Source organism: Astatotilapia calliptera, chromosome 12, assembly GCF_964374335.1.
Source record: "Astatotilapia calliptera chromosome 12, fAstCal68.1, whole genome shotgun sequence".
In the NCBI taxonomy this organism is placed as follows: Eukaryota; Metazoa; Chordata; class Actinopteri; order Cichliformes; family Cichlidae; genus Astatotilapia; species Astatotilapia calliptera.
In genome coordinates, this window is record NC_137433.1 from 11250062 (window position 1) to 11277850 (window position 27789).

General features: G+C 37.8%; 2 long non-coding RNA genes across 4 annotated transcripts; one reads left to right on the forward strand and one right to left on the reverse strand.

The window, feature by feature from the left end:
* Positions 1 to 15885: 15885 nt before the first annotated feature.
* Positions 15886 to 25999, reverse strand: LOC145432306 (uncharacterized). Of its 3 annotated transcripts, none has more exons than XR_013912590.1 (9): positions 24277 to 25999; positions 23577 to 23733; positions 23216 to 23324; positions 22991 to 23110; positions 22687 to 22848; positions 18698 to 18811; positions 17814 to 17971; positions 17329 to 17386; positions 15886 to 16375 (listed from the first exon to the last, which is right to left on the reverse strand). It is a non-coding gene; the product is annotated as an uncharacterized LOC145432306 (long non-coding RNA). The 3 variants fall into 3 exon arrangements; XR_013912588.1 differs by having other exon boundaries at positions 23577 to 23738; positions 24277 to 25998; XR_013912589.1 differs by having other exon boundaries at positions 23286 to 23324; positions 23577 to 23738; positions 24277 to 25997.
* On the forward strand, positions 20102 to 21874 carry LOC145432307 (uncharacterized). The gene is made up of 2 exons (XR_013912591.1): positions 20102 to 20439; positions 21393 to 21874. It is a non-coding gene; the product is annotated as an uncharacterized LOC145432307 (long non-coding RNA).
* Positions 26000 to 27789: the final 1790 nt, after the last annotated feature.

The following is a 27789-nucleotide window of genomic DNA, read 5'->3' on the forward strand; positions in this document are numbered from 1 at the left end:
AAAGTTACAGCGATTTATATGAAGTGGTTGAAAAACGCTTTATTTCGCCAAGACAGTGTGTTTCAAACTGTTACATGCATTTGAATGGGAAACTCGCCCGAGACAAAGTATAGGTTTTCATTATGTGAATAATTTTAAAATCTTAGCTCAAACGGCTGCAAAACCTGTTTGCCCAGCACGGGGATATTGAGTTCTATAAGATAAAGCCATAAACATGTTTGTCTGAGTCTTCTATCAAAAGTTACAGCGATTTATATGAAGTGGTTGAAAAACGCTTTATTTCGCCAAGACAGTGTGTTTCTCACTGTTACATGCATTTGAATGGGAAACTCACCCGAGACAAAGTATAGGTTTTCATTATGTGAATAATTTTAAAATCTTAGCTCAAACGGCTGCAAATCCTTTTTGCCCAGCACGGGGATATTGAGTTCTATAAGATAAAGCCATAAACATGTTTGTCTGAGTCTTCTATCAAAAGTTACAGCGATTTATATGAAGTGGTTGAAAAACGCTTTATTTCGCCAAGACAGTGTGTTTCAAACTGTTACATGCATTTGAATGGGAAACTCGCCCGAGACAAAGTATAGGTTTTCATTATGTGAATAATTTTAAAATCTTAGCTCAAACGGCTGCAAAACCTGTTTGCCCAGCACGGGGATATTGAGTTCTATAAGATAAAGCCATAAACATGTTTGTCTGAGTCTTCTATCAAAAGTTACAGCGATTTATATGAAGTGGTTGAAAAACGCTTTATTTCGCCAAGACAGTGTGTTTCTCACTGTTACATGCATTTGAATGGGAAACTCACCCGAGACAAAGTATAGGTTTTCATTATGTGAATAATTTTAAAATCTTAGCTCAAACGGCTGCAAATCCTTTTTGCCCAGCACGGGGATATTGAGTTCTATAAGATAAAGCCATAAACATGTTTGTCTGAGTCTTCTATCAAAAGTTACAGCGATTTATATGAAGTTGTTCAAAAACGCTTTATTTCGCCAAGACAATGCGTTTCTCACTGTTACATGCATTTGAATGGGAAACTCGCCTGAAACAAAGTATAGGTTTTCATTATGTGAATAATTTTAAAATCTTAGCTCAAACGGCTGCAAAACCTGTTTGCCCAGCACGGGGATATTGAGTTCTATAAGATAAAGCCATAAACATGTTTGTCTGAGTCTTCTATCAAAAGTTACAGCGATTTATATGAAGTGGTTGAAAAAAGCTTTATTTCGCCAAGACAGTGTGTTTCTCACTGTTACATGCATTTGAATGGGAAACTCACCCGAGACAAAGTATAGGTTTTCATTATGTGAATAATTTTAAAATCTTAGCTCAAACGGCTGCAAAACCTGTTTGCCCAGCACGGGGATATTGAGTTCTATAAGATAAAGCCATAAACATGTTTGTCTGAGTCTTCTATCAAAAGTTACAGCGATTTATATGAAGTGGTTGAAAAACGCTTTATTTCGCCAAGACAGTGTGTTTCTCACTGTTACATGCATTTGAATGGGAAACTCGCCTGAAACAAAGTATAGGTTTTCATTATGTGAATAATTTTAAAATCTTAGCTCAAACGGCTGCAAAACCTGTTTGCCCAGCACGGGGATATTGAGTTCTATAAGATAAAGCCATAAACATGTTTGTCTGAGTCTTCTATCAAAAGTTACAGCGATTTATATTGTTGTTCAAAAACGCTTTATTTCGCCAAGACAATGCGTTACTCACTGTTACATGCATTTGAATGGGAAACTCGCCTGAAACAAAGTATAGGTTTTCATTATGTGAATAATTTTAAAATCTTAGCTCAAACGGCTGCAAAACCTGTTTGCCCAGCACGGGGATATTGAGTTCTATAAGATAAAGCCATAAACATGTTTGTCTGAGTCTTCTATCAAAAGTTACAGCGATTTATATGAAGTGGTTGAAAAACGCTTTATTTCGCCAAGACAGTGTGTTTCTCACTGTTACATGCATTTGAATGGGAAACTCGCCCGAGACAAAGTATAGGTTTTCATTATGTGAATAATTTTAAAATCTTAGCTCAAACGGCTGCAAAACCTGTTTGCCCAGCACGGGGATATTGAGTTCTATAAGATAAAGCCATAAACATGTTTGTCTGAGTCTTCTATCAAAAGTTACAGCGATTTATATGAAGTTGTACGAAAACGCTTTATTTCGCCAAGACAATACGTTTCTCACTGTTACATGCATTTGAATGGGAAACTCGCCTGAAACAAAGTATAGGTTTTCATTATGTGAATAATTTTAAAATCTTAGCTCAAACGGCTGCAAAACCTGTTTGCCCAGCACGGGGATATTGAGTTCTATAAGATAAAGCCATAAATATGTTTGTCTGAGTCTTCTATCAAAAGTTACAGCGATTTATATGAAGTTGTACGAAAACGCTTTATTTCGCCAAGACAATGCGTTTCTCACTGTTACATGCATTTGAATGGGAAACTCGCCTGAGACAAAGTATAGGTTTTCATTATGTGAATAATTTTAAAATCTTAGCTCAAACGGCTGCAAAACCTGTTTGCCCAGCACGGGGATATTGAGTTCTATAAGATAAAGCCATAAACATGTTTGTCTGAGTCTTCTATCAAAAGTTACAGCGATTTATATGAAGTTGTACGAAAACGCTTTATTTCGCCAAGACAATGCGTTTCTCACTGTTACATGCATTTGAATGGGAAACTCGCCTGAAACAAAGTATAGGTTTTCATTATGTGAATAATTTTAAAATCTTAGCTCAAACGGCTGCAAAACCTGTTTGCCCAGCACGGGGATATTGAGTTCTATAAGATAAAGCCATAAACATGTTTGTCTGAGTCTTCTATCAAAAGTTACAGCGATTTATATGAAGTGGTTGAAAAACGCTTTATTTCGCCAAGACAGTGTGTTTCTCACTGTTACATGCATTTGAATGGGAAACTCGCCTGAAACAAAGTATAGGTTTTCATTATGTGAATAATTTTAAAATCTTAGCTCAAACGGCTGCAAAACCTGTTTGCCCAGCACGGGGATATTGAGTTCTATAAGATAAAGCCATAAACATGTTTGTCTGAGTCTTCTATCAAAAGTTACAGCGATTTATATGAAGTGGTTGAAAAACGCTTTATTTCGCCAAGACAGTGTGTTTCTCACTGTTACATGCATTTGAATGGGAAACTCGCCCGAGACAAAGTATAGGTTTTCATTATGTGAATAATTTTAAAATCTTAGCTCAAACGGCTGCAAAACCTGTTTGCCCAGCACGGGGATATTGAGTTCTATAAGATAAAGCCATAAACATGTTTGTCTGAGTCTTCTATCAAAAGTTACAGCGATTTATATGAAGTTGTACGAAAACGCTTTATTTCGCCAAGACAATACGTTTCTCACTGTTACATGCATTTGAATGGGAAACTCGCCTGAAACAAAGTATAGGTTTTCATTATGTGAATAATTTTAAAATCTTAGCTCAAACGGCTGCAAAACCTGTTTGCCCAGCACGGGGATATTGAGTTCTATAAGATAAAGCCATAAATATGTTTGTCTGAGTCTTCTATCAAAAGTTACAGCGATTTATATGAAGTTGTACGAAAACGCTTTATTTCGCCAAGACAATGCGTTTCTCACTGTTACATGCATTTGAATGGGAAACTCGCCTGAGACAAAGTATAGGTTTTCATTATGTGAATAATTTTAAAATCTTAGCTCAAACGGCTGCAAAACCTGTTTGCCCAGCACGGGGATATTGAGTTCTATAAGATAAAGCCATAAACATGTTTGTCTGAGTCTTCTATCAAAAGTTACAGCGATTTATATGAAGTTGTACGAAAACGCTTTATTTCGCCAAGACAATGCGTTTCTCACTGTTACATGCATTTGAATGGGAAACTCGCCTGAGACAAAGTATAGGTTTTCATTATGTGAATAATTTTAAAATCTTAGCTCAAACGGCTGCAAAACCTGTTTGCCCAGCACGGGGATATTGAGTTCTATAAGATAAAGCCATAAACATGTTTGTCTGAGTCTTCTATCAAAAGTTACAGCGATTTATATGAAGTGGTTGAAAAACGCTTTATTTCGCCAAGACAGTGTGTTTCTCACTGTTACATGCATTTGAATGGGAAACTCGCCTGAAACAAAGTATAGGTTTTCATTATGTGAATAATTTTAAAATCTTAGCTCAAACGGCTGCAAATCCTTTTTGCCCAGCACGGGGATATTGAGTTCTATAAGATAAAGCCATAAACATGTTTGTCTGAGTCTTCTATCAAAAGTTACAGCGATTTATATGAAGTTGTTCAAAAACGCTTTATTTCGCCAAGACAATGCGTTTCTCACTGTTACATGCATTTGAATGGGAAACTCGCCTGAAACAAAGTATAGGTTTTCATTATGTGAATAATTTTAAAATCTTAGCTCAAACGGCTGCAAAACCTGTTTGCCCAGCACGGGGATATTGAGTTCTATAAGATAAAGCCATAAACATGTTTGTCTGAGTCTTCTATCAAAAGTTACAGCGATTTATATGAAGTGGTTGAAAAACGCTTTATTTCGCCAAGACAGTGTGTTTCTCACTGTTACATGCATTTGAATGGGAAACTCACCCGAGACAAAGTATAGGTTTTCATTATGTGAATAATTTTAAAATCTTAGCTCAAACGGCTGCAAAACCTGTTTGCCCAGCACGGGGATATTGAGTTCTATAAGATAAAGCCATAAACATGTTTGTCTGAGTCTTCTATCAAAAGTTACAGCGATTTATATGAAGTGGTTGAAAAACGCTTTATTTCGCCAAGACAGTGTGTTTCTCACTGTTACATGCATTTGAATGGGAAACTCGCCCGAGACAAAGTATAGGTTTTCATTATGTGAATAATTTTAAAATCTTAGCTCAAACGGCTGCAAAACCTGTTTGCCCAGCACGGGGATATTGAGTTCTATAAGATAAAGCCATAAACATGTTTGTCTGAGTCTTCTATCAAAAGTTACAGCGATTTATATGAAGTTGTTCAAAAACGCTTTATTTCGCCAAGACAATGCGTTTCTCACTGTTACATGCATTTGAATGGGAAACTCGCCCGAGACAAAGTATAGGTTTTCATTATGTGAATAATTTTAAAATCTTAGCTCAAACGGCTGCAAAACCTGTTTGCCCAGCACGGGGATATTGAGTTCTATAAGATAAAGCCATAAACATGTTTGTCTGAGTCTTCTATCAAAAGTTACAGCGATTTATATAAAGTGGTTGAAAAACGCTTTATTTCGCCAAGACAGTGTGTTTCTCACTGTTACATGCATTTGAATGGGAAACTCGCCCGAGACAAAGTATAGGTTTTCATTATGTGAATAATTTTAAAATCTTAGCTCAAACGGCTGCAAAACCTGTTTGCCCAGCACGGGGACCTTGAGTTCTATAAGATAAAGCCATAAACATGTTTGTCTGAGTCTTCTATCAAAAGTTACAGCGATTTATATGAAGTGGTTGAAAAACGCTTTATTTCGCCAAGACAGTGTGTTTCTCACTGTTACATGCATTTGAATGGGAAACTCGCCTGAAACAAAGTATAGGTTTTCATTATGTGAATAATTTTAAAATCTTAGCTCAAACGGCTGCAAAACCTGTTTGCCCAGCACGGGGATATTGAGTTCTATAAGATAAAGCCATAAACATGTTTGTCTGAGTCTTCTATCAAAAGTTACAGCGATTTATATGAAGTTGTTCAAAAACGCTTTATTTCGCCAAGACAATGCGTTTCTCACTGTTACATGCATTTGAATGGGAAACTCGCCCGAGACAAAGTATAGGTTTTCATTATGTGAATAATTTTAAAATCTTAGCTCAAACGGCTGCAAAACCTGTTTGCCCAGCACGGGGACCTTGAGTTCTATAAGATAAAGCCATAAACATGTTTGTCTGAGTCTTCTATCAAAAGTTACAGCGATTTATATAAAGTGGTTGAAAAACGCTTTATTTCGCCAAGACAGTGTGTTTCTCACTGTTACATGCATTTGAATGGGAAACTCGCCCGAGACAAAGTATAGGTTTTCATTATGTGAATAATTTTAAGATCTTAGCTCAAACGGCTGCAAAACCTGTTTGCCCAGCACGGGGACACTGAGTTCTATAAGATAAAGTCATGAATACGTATATCTGAATCTTCTATCAAAAGTTACAGCTATTTATATGAAGTTGTACAAAAACGCTTTATTTCGCCAAGACAATGCGTTTCTCACTGTTACATGCATTTGAATGGGAAACTCGCCCGAGACAAAGTATAGGTTTTCATTATGTGAATAATTTTAAAATCTTAGCTCAAACGGCTGCAAAACCTGTTTGCCCAGCACGGGGATATTGAGTTCTATAAGATAAAGCCATAAACATGTTTGTCTGAGTCTTCTATCAAAAGTTACAGCGATTTATATAAAGTGGTTGAAAAACGCTTTATTTCGCCAAGACAGTGTGTTTCTCACTGTTACATGCATTTGAATGGGAAACTCGCCCGAGACAAAGTATAGGTTTTCATTATGTGAATAATTTTAAAATCTTAGCTCAAACGGCTGCAAAACCTGTTTGCCCAGCACGGGGATATTGAGTTCTATAAGATAAAGCCATAAACATGTTTGTCTGAGTCTTCTATCAAAAGTTACAGCGATTTATATGAAGTTGTTCAAAAACGCTTTATTTCGCCAAGACAATGCGTTTCTCACTGTTACATGCATTTGAATGGGAAACTCGCCCGAGACAAAGTATAGGTTTTCATTATGTGAATAATTTTAAAATCTTAGCTCAAACGGCTGCAAAACCTGTTTGCCCAGCACGGGGATATTGAGTTCTATAAGATAAAGCCATAAACATGTTTGTCTGAGTCTTCTATCAAAAGTTACAGCGATTTATATAAAGTGGTTGAAAAACGCTTTATTTCGCCAAGACAGTGTGTTTCTCACTGTTACATGCATTTGAATGGGAAACTCGCCCGAGACAAAGTATAGGTTTTCATTATGTGAATAATTTTAAAATCTTAGCTCAAACGGCTGCAAAACCTGTTTGCCCAGCACGGGGACCTTGAGTTCTATAAGATAAAGCCATAAACATGTTTGTCTGAGTCTTCTATCAAAAGTTACAGCGATTTATATGAAGTGGTTGAAAAACGCTTTATTTCGCCAAGACAGTGTGTTTCTCACTGTTACATGCATTTGAATGGGAAACTCGCCTGAAACAAAGTATAGGTTTTCATTATGTGAATAATTTTAAAATCTTAGCTCAAACGGCTGCAAATCCTGTTTGCCCAGCACGGGGATATTGAGTTCTATAAGATAAAGCCATAAACATGTTTGTCTGAGTCTTCTATCAAAAGTTACAGCGATTTATATGAAGTTGTACGAAAACGCTTTATTTCGCCAAGACAGTGTGTTTCTCACTGTTACATGCATTTGAATGGGAAACTCGCCCGAGACAAAGTATAGGTTTTCATTATGTGAATAATTTTAAAATCTTAGCTCAAACGGCTGCAAAACCTGTTTGCCCAGCACGGGGATATTGAGTTCTATAAGATAAAGCCATAAACATGTTTGTCTGAGTCTTCTATCAAAAGTTACAGCGATTTATATGAAGTTGTACGAAAACGCTTTATTTCGCCAAGACAATACGTTTCTCACTGTTACATGCATTTGAATGGGAAACTCGCCTGAAACAAAGTATAGGTTTTCATTATGTGAATAATTTTAAAATCTTAGCTCAAACGGCTGCAAAACCTGTTTGCCCAGCACGGGGATATTGAGTTCTATAAGATAAAGCCATAAACATGTTTGTCTGAGTCTTCTATCAAAAGTTACAGCGATTTATATAAAGTGGTTGAAAAACGCTTTATTTCGCCAAGACAGTGTGTTTCTCACTGTTACATGCATTTGAATGGGAAACTCGCCCGAGACAAAGTATAGGTTTTCATTATGTGAATAATTTTAAAATCTTAGCTCAAACGGCTGCAAAACCTGTTTGCCCAGCACGGGGACCTTGAGTTCTATAAGATAAAGCCATAAACATGTTTGTCTGAGTCTTCTATCAAAAGTTACAGCGATTTATATGAAGTGGTTGAAAAACGCTTTATTTCGCCAAGACAGTGTGTTTCTCACTGTTACATGCATTTGAATGGGAAACTCGCCTGAAACAAAGTATAGGTTTTCATTATGTGAATAATTTTAAAATCTTAGCTCAAACGGCTGCAAATCCTGTTTGCCCAGCACGGGGATATTGAGTTCTATAAGATAAAGCCATAAACATGTTTGTCTGAGTCTTCTATCAAAAGTTACAGCGATTTATATGAAGTTGTACGAAAACGCTTTATTTCGCCAAGACAGTGTGTTTCTCACTGTTACATGCATTTGAATGGGAAACTCGCCCGAGACAAAGTATAGGTTTTCATTATGTGAATAATTTTAAAATCTTAGCTCAAACGGCTGCAAAACCTGTTTGCCCAGCACGGGGATATTGAGTTCTATAAGATAAAGCCATAAACATGTTTGTCTGAGTCTTCTATCAAAAGTTACAGCGATTTATATGAAGTTGTACGAAAACGCTTTATTTCGCCAAGACAATACGTTTCTCACTGTTACATGCATTTGAATGGGAAACTCGCCTGAAACAAAGTATAGGTTTTCATTATGTGAATAATTTTAAAATCTTAGCTCAAATGGCTGCAAAACCTGTTTGCCCAGCACGGGGACCTTGAGTTCTATAAGATAAAGCCATAAACATGTTTGTCTGAGTCTTCTATCAAAAGTTACAGCGATTTATATGAAGTGGTTGAAAAACGCTTTATTTCGCCAAGACAGTGTGTTTCTCACTGTTACATGCATTTGAATGGGAAACTCGCCTGAAACAAAGTATAGGTTTTCATTATGTGAATAATTTTAAAATCTTAGCTCAAACGGCTGCAAAACCTGTTTGCCCAGCACGGGGATATTGAGTTCTATAAGATAAAGCCATAAACATGTTTGTCTGAGTCTTCTATCAAAAGTTACAGCGATTTATATGAAGTTGTACGAAAACGCTTTATTTCGCCAAGACAGTGTGTTTCTCACTGTTACATGCATTTGAATGGGAAACTCGCCCGAGACAAAGTATAGGTTTTCATTATGTGAATAATTTTAAAATCTTAGCTCAAACGGCTGCAAAACCTGTTTGCCCAGCACGGGGATATTGAGTTCTATAAGATAAAGCCATAAACATGTTTGTCTGAGTCTTCTATCAAAAGTTACAGCGATTTATATGAAGTTGTACGAAAACGCTTTATTTCGCCAAGACAATACGTTTCTCACTGTTACATGCATTTGAATGGGAAACTCGCCTGAAACAAAGTATAGGTTTTCATTATGTGAATAATTTTAAAATCTTAGCTCAAACGGCTGCAAAACCTGTTTGCCCAGCACGGGGATATTGAGTTCTATAAGATAAAGCCATAAACATGTTTGTCTGAGTCTTCTATCAAAAGTTACAGCGATTTATATGAAGTTGTACAAAAACGCTTTATTTCGCCAAGACAATGCGTTTCTCACTGTTACATGCATTTGAATGGGAAACTCGCCTGAAACAAAGTATAGGTTTTCATTATGTGAATAATTTTAAAATCTTAGCTCAAACGGCTGCAAAACCTGTTTGCCCAGCACGGGGATATTGAGTTCTATAAGATAAAGCCATAAACATGTTTGTCTGAGTCTTCTATCAAAAGTTACAGCGATTTATATGAAGTTGTACAAAAACGCTTTATTTCGCCAAGACAATGCGTTTCTCACTGTTACATGCATTTGAATGGGAAACTCGCCTGAAACAAAGTATAGGTTTTCATTATGTGAATAATTTTAAAATCTTAGCTCAAACGGCTGCAAAACCTGTTTGCCCAGCACGGGGATATTGAGTTCTATAAGATAAAGCCATAAACATGTTTGTCTGAGTCTTCTATCAAAAGATACAGCGATTTATATGAAGTGGTTGAAAAACGCTTTATTTCGCCAAGACAATGCGTTTCTCACTGTTACATGCATTTGAATGGGAAACTCGCCTGAAACAAAGTATAGGTTTTCATTATGTGAATAATTTTAAAATCTTAGCTCAATCGGCTGCAAAACCTGTTTGCCCAGCACGGGGATATTGAGTTCTATAAGATAAAGCCATAAACATGTTTGTCTGAGTCTTCTATCAAAAGATACAGCGATTTATATGAAGTGGTTGAAAAACGCTTTATTTCGCCAAGACAATGCGTTTCTCACTGTTACATGCATTTGAATGGGAAACTCGCCTGAAACAAAGTATAGGTTTTCATTATGTGAATAATTTTAAGATCTTAGCTCAAACGGCTGCAAAACCTGTTTGCCCAGCACGGGGACACTGAGTTCTATAAGATAAAGTCATGAATACGTATATCTGAATCTTCTATCAAAAGTTACAGCGATTTATATGAAGTTGTTCAAAAACGCTTTATTTCGCCAAGACAATGCGTTTCTCACTGTTACATGCATTTGAATGGGAAACTCGCCCGAGACAAAGTATAGGTTTTCATTATGTGAATAATTTTAAAATCTTAGCTCAAACGGCTGCAAAACCTGTTTGCCCAGCACGGGGATATTGAGTTCTATAAGATAAAGCCATAAACATGTTTGTCTGAGTCTTCTATCAAAAGTTACAGCGATTTATATAAAGTGGTTGAAAAACGCTTTATTTCGCCAAGACAGTGTGTTTCTCACTGTTACATGCATTTGAATGGGAAACTCGCCCGAGACAAAGTATAGGTTTTCATTATGTGAATAATTTTAAAATCTTAGCTCAAACGGCTGCAAAACCTGTTTGCCCAGCACGGGGACCTTGAGTTCTATAAGATAAAGCCATAAACATGTTTGTCTGAGTCTTCTATCAAAAGTTACAGCGATTTATATGAAGTGGTTGAAAAACGCTTTATTTCGCCAAGACAGTGTGTTTCTCACTGTTACATGCATTTGAATGGGAAACTCGCCTGAAACAAAGTATAGGTTTTCATTATGTGAATAATTTTAAAATCTTAGCTCAAACGGCTGCAAATCCTGTTTGCCCAGCACGGGGATATTGAGTTCTATAAGATAAAGCCATAAACATGTTTGTCTGAGTCTTCTATCAAAAGTTACAGCGATTTATATGAAGTTGTACGAAAACGCTTTATTTCGCCAAGACAGTGTGTTTCTCACTGTTACATGCATTTGAATGGGAAACTCGCCCGAGACAAAGTATAGGTTTTCATTATGTGAATAATTTTAAAATCTTAGCTCAAACGGCTGCAAAACCTGTTTGCCCAGCACGGGGATATTGAGTTCTATAAGATAAAGCCATAAACATGTTTGTCTGAGTCTTCTATCAAAAGTTACAGCGATTTATATGAAGTTGTACGAAAACGCTTTATTTCGCCAAGACAATACGTTTCTCACTGTTACATGCATTTGAATGGGAAACTCGCCTGAAACAAAGTATAGGTTTTCATTATGTGAATAATTTTAAAATCTTAGCTCAAACGGCTGCAAAACCTGTTTGCCCAGCACGGGGACCTTGAGTTCTATAAGATAAAGCCATAAACATGTTTGTCTGAGTCTTCTATCAAAAGTTACAGCGATTTATATGAAGTGGTTGAAAAACGCTTTATTTCGCCAAGACAGTGTGTTTCTCACTGTTACATGCATTTGAATGGGAAACTCGCCCGAGACAAAGTATAGGTTTTCATTATGTGAATAATTTTAAAATCTTAGCTCAAACGGCTGCAAAACCTGTTTGCCCAGCACGGGGACCTTGAGTTCTATAAGATAAAGCCATAAACATGTTTGTCTGAGTCTTCTATCAAAAGTTACAGCGATTTATATGAAGTGGTTGAAAAACGCTTTATTTCGCCAAGACAGTGTGTTTCTCACTGTTACATGCATTTGAATGGGAAACTCGCCTGAAACAAAGTATAGGTTTTCATTATGTGAATAATTTTAAAATCTTAGCTCAAACGGCTGCAAAACCTGTTTGCCCAGCACGGGGATATTGAGTTCTATAAGATAAAGCCATAAACATGTTTGTCTGAGTCTTCTATCAAAAGTTACAGCGATTTATATGAAGTTGTTCAAAAACGCTTTATTTCGCCAAGACAATGCGTTTCTCACTGTTACATGCATTTGAATGGGAAACTCGCCCGAGACAAAGTATAGGTTTTCATTATGTGAATAATTTTAAAATCTTAGCTCAAACGGCTGCAAAACCTGTTTGCCCAGCACGGGGATATTGAGTTCTATAAGATAAAGCCATAAACATGTTTGTCTGAGTCTTCTATCAAAAGTTACAGCGATTTATATAAAGTGGTTGAAAAACGCTTTATTTCGCCAAGACAGTGTGTTTCTCACTGTTACATGCATTTGAATGGGAAACTCGCCCGAGACAAAGTATAGGTTTTCATTATGTGAATAATTTTAAAATCTTAGCTCAAACGGCTGCAAAACCTGTTTGCCCAGCACGGGGACCTTGAGTTCTATAAGATAAAGCCATAAACATGTTTGTCTGAGTCTTCTATCAAAAGTTACAGCGATTTATATGAAGTGGTTGAAAAACGCTTTATTTCGCCAAGACAGTGTGTTTCTCACTGTTACATGCATTTGAATGGGAAACTCGCCTGAAACAAAGTATAGGTTTTCATTATGTGAATAATTTTAAAATCTTAGCTCAAACGGCTGCAAATCCTGTTTGCCCAGCACGGGGATATTGAGTTCTATAAGATAAAGCCATAAACATGTTTGTCTGAGTCTTCTATCAAAAGTTACAGCGATTTATATGAAGTTGTACAAAACGCTTTATTTCGCCAAGACAGTGTGTTTCTCACTGTTACATGCATTTGAATGGGAAACTCGCCCGAGACAAAGTATAGGTTTTCATTATGTGAATAATTTTAAAATCTTAGCTCAAACGGCTGCAAAACCTGTTTGCCCAGCACGGGGATATTGAGTTCTATAAGATAAAGCCATAAACATGTTTGTCTGAGTCTTCTATCAAAAGTTACAGCGATTTATATGAAGTTGTACGAAAACGCTTTATTTCGCCAAGACAATACGTTTCTCACTGTTACATGCATTTGAATGGGAAACTCGCCTGAAACAAAGTATAGGTTTTCATTATGTGAATAATTTTAAAATCTTAGCTCAAACGGCTGCAAAACCTGTTTGCCCAGCACGGGGATATTGAGTTCTATAAGATAAAGCCATAAACATGTTTGTCTGAGTCTTCTATCAAAAGTTACAGCGATTTATATGAAGTTGTACGAAAACGCTTTATTTCGCCAAGACAATGCGTTTCTCACTGTTACATGCATTTGAATGGGAAACTCGCCCGAGACAAAGTATAGGTTTTCATTATGTGAATAATTTTAAAATCTTAGCTCAAACGGCTGCAAAACCTGTTTGCCCAGCACGGGGATATTGAGTTCTATAAGATAAAGCCATAAACATGTTTGTCTGAGTCTTCTATCAAAAGTTACAGCGATTTATATAAAGTGGTTGAAAAACGCTTTATTTCGCCAAGACAGTGTGTTTCTCACTGTTACATGCATTTGAATGGGAAACTCGCCCGAGACAAAGTATAGGTTTTCATTATGTGAATAATTTTAAAATCTTAGCTCAAACGGCTGCAAAACCTGTTTGCCCAGCACGGGGACCTTGAGTTCTATAAGATAAAGCCATAAACATGTTTGTCTGAGTCTTCTATCAAAAGTTACAGCGATTTATATGAAGTGGTTGAAAAACGCTTTATTTCGCCAAGACAGTGTGTTTCTCACTGTTACATGCATTTGAATGGGAAACTCGCCTGAAACAAAGTATAGGTTTTCATTATGTGAATAATTTTAAAATCTTAGCTCAAACGGCTGCAAATCCTGTTTGCCCAGCACGGGGATATTGAGTTCTATAAGATAAAGCCATAAACATGTTTGTCTGAGTCTTCTATCAAAAGTTACAGCGATTTATATGAAGTTGTACAAAACGCTTTATTTCGCCAAGACAGTGTGTTTCTCACTGTTACATGCATTTGAATGGGAAACTCGCCCGAGACAAAGTATAGGTTTTCATTATGTGAATAATTTTAAAATCTTAGCTCAAACGGCTGCAAAACCTGTTTGCCCAGCACGGGGATATTGAGTTCTATAAGATAAAGCCATAAACATGTTTGTCTGAGTCTTCTATCAAAAGTTACAGCGATTTATATGAAGTTGTACGAAAACGCTTTATTTCGCCAAGACAATACGTTTCTCACTGTTACATGCATTTGAATGGGAAACTCGCCTGAAACAAAGTATAGGTTTTCATTATGTGAATAATTTTAAAATCTTAGCTCAAACGGCTGCAAAACCTGTTTGCCCAGCACGGGGATATTGAGTTCTATAAGATAAAGCCATAAACATGTTTGTCTGAGTCTTCTATCAAAAGTTACAGCGATTTATATGAAGTTGTACGAAAACGCTTTATTTCGCCAAGACAATGCGTTTCTCACTGTTACATGCATTTGAATGGGAAACTCGCCTGAAACAAAGTATAGGTTTTCATTATGTGAATAATTTTAAAATCTTAGCTCAAACGGCTGCAAAACCTGTTTGCCCAGCACGGGGACCTTGAGTTCTATAAGATAAAGCCATAAACATGTTTGTCTGAGTCTTCTATCAAAAGTTACAGCGATTTATATGAAGTGGTTGAAAAACGCTTTATTTCGCCAAGACAGTGTGTTTCTCACTGTTACATGCATTTGAATGGGAAACTCGCCTGAAACAAAGTATAGGTTTTCATTATGTGAATAATTTTAAAATCTTAGCTCAAACGGCTGCAAATCCTGTTTGCCCAGCACGGGGATATTGAGTTCTATAAGATAAAGCCATAAACATGTTTGTCTGAGTCTTCTATCAAAAGTTACAGCGATTTATATGAAGTTGTACGAAAACGCTTTATTTCGCCAAGACAGTGTGTTTCTCACTGTTACATGCATTTGAATGGGAAACTCGCCTGAAACAAAGTATAGGTTTTCATTATGTGAATAATTTTAAAATCTTAGCTCAAACGGCTGCAAAACCTGTTTGCCCAGCACGGGGATATTGAGTTCTATAAGATAAAGCCATAAACATGTTTGTCTGAGTCTTCTATCAAAAGTTACAGCTATTTATATGAAGTTGTACAAAAACGCTTTATTTTGTCAAGACAGTGGGTTTTAGAGTCTTCATCATTAAATCTCTGGTTGCTTCATTTTTCTATCCTATATCAGATATTTTAAAGGTTAGCTTAGGTAAAGTTCCATTCTCATTGTGAGGCAAAGTGCTTTATGTATGTGTGTGCGGGTGTCATGAACGGCTATAAAAGGCCTATAATTAAAGAACAAAGCGGGGTTTGAGTTTGAGTTGCGGCAGACTGTCACTACTTGTAAATGGAACGCAGCCTTCCTACGGCGGACAGCTAATAACAGGAATCGGACGCGGTCCAGCCAAGTCCACAGCAACCACCATAGCAACCGCCTAGCATGACCTTAAAAACATATTCTGTCTTCATAACTATCAAAATCGTGAAATGATTTGCAAAGTGTGAAAGTGTTACAGCTGCAGAGAGCTATGGCGGTATCTATGGAAGCTGTTTACATAGCTAATAATATACGATGTAACCATGGAGACAGTCAGTCACCTTTTCTACAGTGAATAAGGTGATTGAGTGCACAGCGTCCACACTCTGCAGGGGGTAAAGACATTACTTCAATATTGTTTTATATTGATATATATTTGCCTTCTGTTGACCATCACCTCAGGTTCACCATTATAGTTTCAGCATACAAATGCACACTGTCTAAACACATTCAAAAACTCATGTCTCAGAGATAAGCACAGCTGTTCATGTTTGTCATTAGAGTTTTATTTGTAAGAAAATTATGAACTTCATATTGTGCATTAAATAAAAGAACATTTCACAACTCTGAGTCAACAGAAACAGGTAACAGAAATGTCTCTAATGTGTACAGTGTAGTGTAAACATTAAAAGATCATAAAGGAAAAACTAACATTTATGTGAAACTAATTGTAATAAAAAATGAGCAGGTGCTTTATAGATTTAAAAGAAAGAATCTGAAAACAACACTTTTTTGGTCTAAGTGATCAAAGTAGAAAACAGAACTGATGTTCAAGAACAAACCGTAGCTGCACTAATATTACACATCTCGATCGTTGTACTGAACAGATATGTTGCTTTTAAAACCACATGCAGTGTGTGACCATGACTGTTCACTGAGACCATGAACGCCACTTCGCTGAAGCATTCTTCTTCTTCTTCTTGCCATTAAATTGGAAGCAGAAGCAGCACGAGCTGATTTGATCTACTGAAAGGAAAAAGCAGAACATCTGAGTTGAAACCAGTCAGCTGAAATCATTAAGACAGGAACAAATTCAATGCAGTGTCTCAAGTGGCTTAGCCTGTTACAACTGTTGATACAAGCTAAATACGGTTAACACACAGTGTCAGGGAGCTCCAGTGTGGGAACTAGTGGCTTTAAGTTTGTAGTCATTTAACTTTCATCCATTCATTCATTTAATTCAGGAGGAAGAAATGCCAGGTTGGTGCAGGCTGGTTACATGCATTTGGTCCCATGCTGTCTTTAATTAAATGACTTGGTTCATTTTATGGCTGGGCTGTATGTGGGGTTATATCATGTTATTTGGGCAGGAGTACCTGTCCCCTGTTAGACTTAGAAAGTTTCTCCATAAGTAGAGTTTCTAACTCTTCTAGCACATCTGTGGCTGACAGCTTTTTGGTGGCTCTTTTTACCCCACACTGGTTGTGAGTGTGTAAATAGCCCCACTAGTTATTTTGGGTTGCAGTTAACTAGGGAGGAAGGGGTGGGTATGCCATGATTAGGTGAATAACAATTATATGTGATACATAAATTTCACAATGCATGCATATATCTCTATCAATTAAACCTGGCCTGAGGGCTGCCATTTTTTACATTCAGTTATTTCTCTTAGAAATGTTGGAACTAAATAATGAATGTGTTACAGTTAAAGTGAAACACTGGTCAGTGTAAATGGCTCATTGGGACACAGAAACCTTTAAATTAAACCTGATATCTAGTGTCAAACAATATCAAAGCTGTAAAAGATGTTTACATTCAGAATTTATAAAACTATGATTGTAAATAAATTCAAACAAGTGAGCTTTTCTCTTTGTGCTGAATATCAACACTGTGGTTTCTTAGACTGTAAGCTTTACTTTAGTGCAACCAGTTGCAGAAGCTGCCACTCCAAATGTCTTTTGATAACAAGAAAAAAATACCTTTTCAGTACACGGCCTGAAGTTCTTCTCCGAAATCTTCTGCAATCGGCTTTGTCTGCTGGTTTGAAGACAATAAACCATAAAAAAGATGATTTAGTCACTTTGTCTGCGTCATGCAGCTCGAATGTGTCGTGTAACGATGTTGAATAGCCGTCGTTATCCCTCTGCTGCGTCAGTAGGATTGTACTGTACAGCATCTCATTGATATGTGAGGAATGCTAATGTAACACGATAACAGACTTACATCATTAAAATATAAAGTGCAGGAGATATTTAGATATTTTTTATATCTATATTACATTTTATAGCTGACGGATATTACTAAATAGATAGAATTTACTAAATAGCTGGATGAACATGAAAAATATGTCTATAATAACAAATGACCATGAGAGCCAGTAGAATTAATTCAGCTGGACACTCGAAAGACGTCCTTAAATGCTCTTTAAGTGGCAGAACAGATGAACAAACAGTTAATCGCTTACTTGAGATGAAATCTGCTCAGCTACTTTGAAAACAGCTTCTAACTGGTTCCTCCTTTAACAGGATGACTGCTCAGGGGTAAGGCCATCATGCAATCCAGCAACCTTTATGGTTCTGCTTTGATTCACCAGGAACTATTAGGGAAACCTTCCAGCGCCTCCTGTGAAAGACACAGGCATAAACACACAAACATTTATTAACATGTTCCACAGTGTTCCAGTTTGATTTTCTTATCCTGTGGACAACAACGTACATGGATGCAGGTTTATTGTTAACTTTTGTAAGGTTTATTTAATGAACATATCCAGCTGCAGCTCCACTGTGATCCTGAACTGGATAAGCACTTAAGAAAATGTGTCAATAAATGGACAAACATCAACTTACTATATTTATCCAAACAGACGGGACCAATAATGCTTCGCTGAGTTAGAGACTTTAACAGACTCTTCTATGTAAGAATGTCTCGTGCTGATATACCTGCAAACTTGACAACAAAGGTTTTTCAGACTACATGTAGCTGTCCTCTATGTCAGCTAACACATTTACATTTATGTCACACTTATTTCTGCTTTCCCATTTTATAATTATTACTTACATTTTGATTAGATACCTTGAGTTTGTAAATGATCAGATTACATAATTGGAATACAATGTATCCAATTCAGGGTTGCGGGAGGATGAAGCCTATCCCAGCTGATACAGGACAAAGACAGGCTGCCAGTTTATTGCAGGGCTAATACAATATGTGTAACAGAAAATCCACTTAAATGTTTGATATTTCTTATAATAATCATAATTATGACTATTATTTAAAGGTTTCTTCATAAATACATTTTGATTTTTTATAACCCCTAAAATATAAACCTGAGCTGTTTCAGATTCTGACCTCTGACCTCAGTGACCTGGCTGTGTCCTCACTGCAGCTCCCTCTTGGAAGTACGTCTGCTTCTTGTCTTCCCCCAGTGTTGACCGCCTGATATCAAGATATCACGTACTGTAACTGAGGAACAAAAAAGGACAAACACTTGCCTTCATTTAAAAGTACATTCATACAGAGATAATCTATGGAAACACACTAGTTCACAGTTTGGGAGGAACCAGTTCCTGTGAAACATTTCTGTATATGAACATCATGTGGAGAATGAATGAAATGAGTTCTTCAGGTGACTCAGCAGTCCCACACTGACAAATGAAATCTAGTTAAACTATTAAGCATATTTGCTCTTCTGAAATCTGTGTTAAACAACAACAAACATAAATTAGTAACAAAAACTACAGCTGAGTATAGGCTTTACAAACCACCAGCAGCCATAATGCTAAATTTTAATCTTCAAATGTTTCTGAGCTGTCTTCAACCTGCTTTTAGCACATTAAAGTCTCAATAAATAAAGTCAATGCAGACTCAATCCTAAATGTTCAGCACACAGAGACACAGAGGTACTGTTTAAAGTTTAGTGTTAACTTGAGTCACTGATCATTCACAGTATTACAGAGTCTGGCAGTCTTTGCATGATGTCCACGTCACTGTAAGTTTCTAGCTGACTCTCAGGTGTGCCAGCAGGAAAGAGTAATAATAACCTGCATCCTGAGGTTTGTCATGCAGGATTAAAGGAGCCAAGCTTTGTTCACACAGCTAGGATTGTATTTTACACTGACCCTGGGTCAGTATCAACTTCAAGAAGACAGGTGTAACTGTTGATAGAAGAATCACACACACATATTTATGGCTTTGCCTTATAGAATTCAGCATCTCAGTGCTCAGGAAATAGGTTTTGCAGCTGTTTGAGCTAAGATTTTCAAGTTATTCACAAATTAAAACCTATACTTTATGTCGGGCAAGAACTAAATTCAAATGCATGTAACAGTGAGAAACGCACTGTCTTGGCGAAGTAAAGCGTTTCTCATCAACTTCATAGAGCTTGCTGTAACTTTTGATAGAAGACTCAGACAAACATATTCATGGCTTTATCTTATAGACTTCAATATCCCCCCAATGTGTGTGCGAGTCTTCTCTCAAAATTTACAGCTGTCTTTATGAAGTTTATGGAAAAACGCTTTATTTCACCACGTTAGTGCGTTTCTCGCTATTACATGCATTTGAATGGAGTTCTCGCCCGACACAAAGTATAGGTTTTCAATTTGTGAATAACTTGAAAATCTTAGCTCAAACAGCTGCAAAACCTATTTCCTCAGCACGGAGATGCTGAATTCTATAAGGCAAAGCCATAAATATGTGTGTGTGAGTCCTCTATCAAAAGTTACAGCTGTCTTCATGAAGTTGATACTGACCCAGGGTCAGTGTAAAATACAAGTTATTCACATAATGAAAACTTATACTTTGTTTCGTGCAAGAACTCCATTCAAATGCATGTAATAGTCAGAAACGCACTGTCTCGGCGAAATGAAGCCTTTTTGTACAACTTCATGAAGTTAGCTGTAACTTTTGATAAAAGGCTCAAAGCAGAGGGATAACGACGGCTATTCAACATCGTTACACGACACATTCGAGCTGCATGACGCAGACAAAGTGACTAAATCATCTTTTTTGTGGTTTATTGTCTTCAAACCAGCAGACAAAGCCGATTGCAGAAGATTTCGGAGAAGAACTTCAGGCCGTGTACTGAAAAGGTATTTTTTTCTTGTTATCAAAAGACATTTGGAGTGGCAGCTTCTGCAACTGGTTGCACTAAAGTAAAGCTTACAGTCTAAGAAACCACAGTGTTGATATTCAGCACAAAGAGAAAAGCTCACTTGTTTGAATTTATTTACAATCATAGTTTTATAAATTCTGAATGTAAACATCTTTTACAGCTTTGATATTGTTTGACACTAGATATCAGGTTTAATTTAAAGGTTTCTGTGTCCCAATGAGCCATTTACACTGACCAGTGTTTCACTTTAACTGTAACACATTCATTATTTAGTTCCAACATTTCTAAGAGAAATAACTGAATGTAAAAAATGGCAGCCCTCAGGCCAGGTTTAATTGATAGAGATATATGCATGCATTGTGAAATTTATGTATCACATATAATTGTTATTCACCTAATCATGGCATACCCACCCCTTCCTCCCTAGTTAACTGCAACCCAAAATAACTAGTGGGGCTATTTACACACTCACAACCAGTGTGGGGTAAAAAGAGCCACCAAAAAGCTGTCAGCCACAGATGTGCTAGAAGAGTTAGAAACTCTACTTATGGAGAAACTTTCTAAGTCTAACAGGGGACAGGTACTCCTGCCCAAATAACATGATATAACCCCACATACAGCCCAGCCATAAAATGAACCAAGTCATTTAATTAAAGACAGCATGGGACCAAATGCATGAAACCAGCCTGCACCAACCTGGCATTTCTTCCTCCTGAATTAAATGAATGAATGGATGAAAGTTAAATGACTACAAACCTAAAGCCACTAGTTCCCACACTGGAGCTCCCTGACACTGTGTGTTAACCGTATTTAGCTTGTATCAACAGTTGTAACAGGCTAAGCCACTTGAGACACTGCATTGAATTTGTTCCTGTCTTAATGATTTCAGCTGACTGGTTTCAACTCAGATGTTCTGCTTTTTCCTTTCAGTAGATCAAATCAGCTCGTGCTGCTTCTGCTTCCAATTTAATGGCAAGAAGAAGAAGAAGAATGCTTCAGCGAAGTGGCGTTCATGGTCTCAGTGAACAGTCATGGTCACACACTGCATGTGGTTTTAAAAGCAACATGTCTGTTCAGTACAACGATCAAGATGTGTAATATTAGTGCAGCTACGGTTTGTTCTTGAACATCAGTTCTGTTTTCTACTTTGATCACTTAGACCAAAAAAGTGTTGTTTTCAGATTCTTTCTTTTAAATCTATAAAGCACCTGCTCATTTTTTATTACAATTAGTTTCACATAAATGTTAGTTTTTCCTTTATGATCTTTTAATGCTTACACTACACTGTACACATTAGAGACATTTCTGTTACCTGTTTCTGTTGACTCAGAGTTGTGAAATGTTCTTTTATTTAATGCACAATATGAAGTTCATAATTTTCTTACAAATAAAACTCTAATGACAAACATGAACAGCTGTGCTTATTTCTGAGACATGAGTTTTTGAATGTGTTTAGACAGTGTGCATCTGTAATCTGAAACTGTAATGGTGAACCTGAGGTGATGGTCAACAGAAGACTAATATATATCAATATAAAATAATATTGAAGTAATGTCTTTACCCCCTGCAGAGTGTGGACGCTGTGCACTCAATCACCTTATTCACTGTAGTAAACATGCACCGCTAGCTCAAGTGACTAACTGTCTCCATGGTTACATCGTATATTATTAGCTATGTAAACAGCTTCCATAGATACCGCCATAGCTCTCTGCAGCTGTAACACTTTCACACTTTGCAAATCATTTCACGATTTTGATAGTTATGAAGACAGAATATGTTTTTAAGGTCATGCTAGGCGGTTGCTATGGTGGTTGCTGTGGACTTGGCTGGACCGCGTCCGATTCCTGTTATTAGCTGTCCGCCGTAGGAAGGCTGCGTTCCATTTACAAGTAGTGACAGTCTGCCGCAACTCGAACTCAAACCCCACTTTGTTCTTTAATTATAGGCCTTTTATAGCCGTTCATGACACGCACACACACACATAAAGCACTTTGCCTCACCATGAGAATGGAACTTTACCTAAGCTAACCTTTAAAATATCTGATATAGGATAGAAAAATGAAGCAACCAGAGATTTAATGATGAAGACTCTGGGTTCTGTAGTGACCTGAATGACTCTTTGCATACAATTTATTGAAGAGGACTTTAGAATGCACTTTACATTTAGACTGTTGCTGTTTAATTTTTTACATTGTTGCGGTGTTATGTCATGAATAAAGTTCACCTGCTGGGGGTTTGATGGATCAGATCATCATAATCAATGGGTCCTGAGGTGGGCGGGACTGTCTCTGGTGATGTCACCATGAAGGAACAGCATCTGGCACGTGTTGCTGAAACATCCCAGTACACTGGTGTAGTTTCCTCTCCAGCTGTTTGACATTTGACACTTCAACATTAAGGGGAAGAAGAAGAAACAGTGTTAGGTCAGGTGACCACATGATTTCTAAAGTAACTGACAGGAAGTAACCAGGCCGTTAGAAATGGATGGCATGTGTTTAGAGTTACTGGAGTTGGGTAACTCTACTTACCAAAAGCAGAAGCACACAGATGAAGGATCAGATGCTGAATGTTGCAGGAACATGCTCGTGCGATGGTCATTCAGTGCTGCTCCGGCAGGTTAGACAGTCCAAGACTGATATACTGCCCATCTGAGAGTTTGAAAACACACATGCAAAGATTTATTTTGTATTACAGTCAAAGTTGGATGTTCATTTTTGTCCTTTAAAAATGTTTGTGTATTTGAAAGCGCTAACATTTAAGGATGACTTGGATCGTCTCCTTTAAAGGGGAGACAAGTGTATCCACTGATCCACGTCACTTTACCTGGATGATGACTCCTCTCCCCCTCACTCAGAAACGCTCCTAATATAACCAAGCAAATAAATAATATTGAAGATTTACTTACATCATTACAAAAACAGGAAAAACATCTCCCTTTGATTCTATTTCTCCATTCCTGCTGAACATCAGGCAACAAATATCTCAATAAATCACAGTAAAATGTAAAGCACATGTTTTCTCTGCTTTGTCTAACCTCTGCAGAGCCTCTGTCAAGAAAAACATATCTGTAAGCATAAAACAAATATACATTTCATAACACGTCACTGGACAAACCTCGGTCAGTTGATTTCCTCTGTGCAGTGCAGACGAACATCAGTCAGCAAGTCAAGGTGGTGAGATGGACTGGTGTCCTTTGTGACTCTGCTGGTTCTTCTGAGGAAATACCACCGTCTCTCCACACCGTCACCATCTGTGAGCACAAACTGCTGCTCTGCTCTGCCAGCATGTAGGAAATCACATATCACACACACAGGGGTGAAGAAACATTAGAACTCAACTTTGGATACTTTAGATCTAAAAAGATCAAAGTAGCTCTTAGCTTCAACAATCAGTGAACAGACAAACAATGATACCATACTGATTCTGTATGAATACAATATGGTATTTTCAATACAGGTGTCAAATTAATTTACTAAAACTAATACAGATATATGTTTGTTTTTTTTTGATAAATTCGTTTGCTAAATTATAAGAATATATATTTTTTCATTTAACAATTGCAACTGAAAGAAATTAAATATTGAACAAAAATATATTGTCACATTCTGAGCATGCTCAGCATGCTGACAGACTTGAAGTTGCTACAGATTTTAAGAAGTGATAATTATAGGGAAAAAACTTCTCTTTTTCATCCGTTTAATCAAACATTTGATGCCTTAGATGTCTCAGTCCTATAGCATTCTGCAACTACAACTAAGCTGAAGCTTGGATTTGGCTGCAGGTGCCCTGTACACCCTTCTCAACATGTGGGTACCATTTAATCACACTTCTTCCTGAGCTTTGCTTCGTCACAAGACCAAAGGTGGCATCCCGTGTCACGGTCATATCATCATCCAGAAGAAACATTTGAAGAAACATCATGGAGAAGAAACATTTACGCGCCTCCCGGTTTTGTTTTCTGATCCTGCAAAAAGACTGAGGACAACAAAGCCCAGAGAACACGAGATACACAACATCCAACATTCAGACTCAACAGCCTCCATAAATGAAGAGCACCAGGTTGGTTCAGTTATAGTAGATGTCATGGAATTTTTTTAATAAAGTCTGCAACACAGAAAGAGCTGTGATCATGCTATTTATTACTGTGCACAGGAGAGCAAACACACATCAAACATCACAGTTCAGTCATGTCAGCTCTGCCACTTCACGTGTCTCGCTATGAAACCTAACGGATCAATGGTTATGCTGTTTTGTGCCCTTGACGTTATCAGCACCTGTAAAGGGAGTTGTTTTCTCAAACTGCTGAAGTAAGTTCATCTAGTTTTAGAAACTTTCATTGAACAGTCTATAACAGTGTCACAACTAAGCATATGCATAAGCACTTAAATGCTTTAAATGAGAATAACATAAAATTTCTATTACAGGAGCTAGAGCCTGTCCCAGTAGTCATAGGTAGAGCACACCTGGACAGGTCACCAGTCTGTCAGAGGACTAACACAGATGCAGCCTGACTCAATCCTAAATGTTCAGCACACAGAGACACAGAGGTACCGTTTAAAGTTTAGTGTTAACTTGAGTCACTGATCATTTGCAGTATTACAGAGTCTGGCAGTCTTTGCATGATGTCCACGTCACTGTAAGTTTCTAGCTGACTCTCAGGTGTGACAGGTGTGCCAGCAGGAAAGAGTAATAATAGCCTGCATCCTGAGGTTTTTCATGCAGGATTAAAGGAGCCAGGCTTTGTTCACACAGCTAGGATTGTATTTTACACTGACCCTGGGTCAGTATAAGTATCATACAGTTTAAACGAAGCACTGAAACTTGCACATATTTATTACAGATGCACTGAAGCTAATCGAGATATTTGCTGTCAGTCTGTGGCTGCGATTAAACACTTTACTGGAAACTTTATTAACTAGTAACTTCGTCAGTCATGACAGAAGCTAATATTTCTGTGCTAACATCGTTTAAACAGTAACAGCTTTACTCCAATATAAGCTAACGTTTACACCGTAACTTTAAGCTAGCACCATAAAGACGGTAAAACACGTAATAACATCTACAAATGCATCTTAAAGCTGTTATATTAGCACTCGGTGTATTACTAACATAGCCACATTAACATTATTGACACTCGCTGGTCTGACTTTTAATAGTCATTCTATAAATGCTGTCCGTTTAAACGGTCTTACCTGTACACACATTGCAGCCAGAGTGGATTCTGGAGTCTTCCCACGCTCCTGTTAGTGATCCTCCATCTGGATGGATGATAACAACCTTCTGAACAATCTAGCAGGAGATGGTCCATATCTAGGGGATATGGACTGATAACAGCCGAAGCGGGTGAATAAAGTCACCCAGTCGCTAGCTGTGCGATTACCCAGCATACACCAGCACAATATTAGGCACAGCACCACCATAGACATTTTCAGTGGTTTTGAATGCAGGACATGGTTATCTTACCTTGTAAAATGCATGACAATAAAACAGCTAACCACCATAAAATGGTATTGTGTATGTATGTATGTGCATGTGTGTGTGTGTGTGTGAGAGAGAGAGAGAGAGAGAGAGAAAGAGAGAGAGGGGGGGGGGGAGAGATCAAAGGCGTGCGCTTATGTTTTTTCTTGACCAAGAGTGTGCCTCCTCTCTCTTATTGGATGTATGGTATAGCATGTTTATTCAGGTGCACCTTTGAAGTCTATGAGAATACTTTGCAGCCTGGTCTGAGTGGTCATTTCTGCACAGACACAATGAAGCGTGCACTCAGTTTAGAGGAGGCTGTTGCTGCAGTTTTGCACTCTCCACAAGCAGTGGAGATACTTCTGACAGCGAAGAAGAATTTTTGCCAGGCACCGAGGAGCTTTGCAGCTCATGTGCGGAGGAGGAGAAGGAGGAAGAAGAGCAGGAGGAAGAGACAAGACTGGAGGATGGCCAGTGGAGATCTAAAAATGGAGAAATCATGTGGCAACCCACACACGAAGAGGTCCTGCCATTTTTTCCTCCCCCCATTTTAACCCCAGGACCAACCCATTATGCAATTCGTATAGGATCAGCAGCCCTGTGAGCACTTTCCATCTTTTTTTTGCAGAGGACATTATGCAGCTAATCCTGCATTTCACCAACCTGCAGGGGCAACAGGTCAGTAAAAGACTGGAAGGACATAGATGAGGAGTTGCAGGCTTACATGGGGCTTGTGATGCTGGCTGGCCTGTACAGGTCTCAACATGAAACGACAACAAGCCTGTGAAATGGGGAGACAGGGCTCTTCTGTTTCATGCTACCATGTCAAAAAAAAAAAAAAGATTTGAGCAAATTAATCGGGCAGTAAGATTCGATGATCGTCTCTCCCGTCCAGGTCGCTACAGGGGGGGGGCAAGGCTGTGGTTTCCTACATCCCCAAGCAAAGAAAAAAGGCTGTCTTATTGAGCACCAGGCACCGTGAGCTACAAGTCCAGGACTCTGGGAAGAGAAAGCCCCACATCATCCTGGATTATAACAAATGCAAAGGGACTGTGGATCATTTGGACCAGGTAAGCACAATTATAAGTAATTTATTTGCCAAATTGTTTACCGTTTCTCATTGTTATAACTGATAAAGTCAGATAATGTGATTATAATAGTTTTGATATGAGATGATAGTTTTAGACTGTGATAGTTTTGATAGTTACAGTAAGGAGGGGGGGGGGGGGGGGGGTCCAGTTTGACGCCCACAGGCAGGAAGAATCTCTTGCTTATGGCTGTATAAATCTGTTCATGTCACCTGATCATTTATTTTTGTTTTGCAGGTTTGTGGCAACTACTCCTGCCGTAGAAGGACACGTAGGTGGCCCATGTATCTGTTCTACCACATGATCGAGGTAAGCTGCTATAATGCTTTCATTCAAGACAGCTGTAACTTTTGATAGAAGACGCATATAAACATATTTATGGCTTTATCTTATAAAGTTCGATATCCCCGTGTTGAGCAAACAGGTTTTGCAGCTGTTTGATCTAAGATTTTCAAGTTATTCACAAAATGAATACCTATACTTTGTTTCGTGCGACAACTCCATTCAAATGCATGTAATAGTCAGAAACGCACTGTCTCGGCGAAATAAAGTGTTTTTGTACAGCTTCATGAAGTTACCTGTAACTTTTGATAGAAGGCTCAGACACAGATCAATATGGCTTTGCCTTATACAATTCAGCATCTCCGTGCTGGGGAAACAGGTTTTGCAGCTGTTTGAGCCAAGAGCTTCCAGTTATTGAAAAAATGCAAGCCTATACTTTGTTTCGTGCGAGAACTCCATTCAAGTGCATGTAAAAGTCAGAAACGCACTGTCTTGGC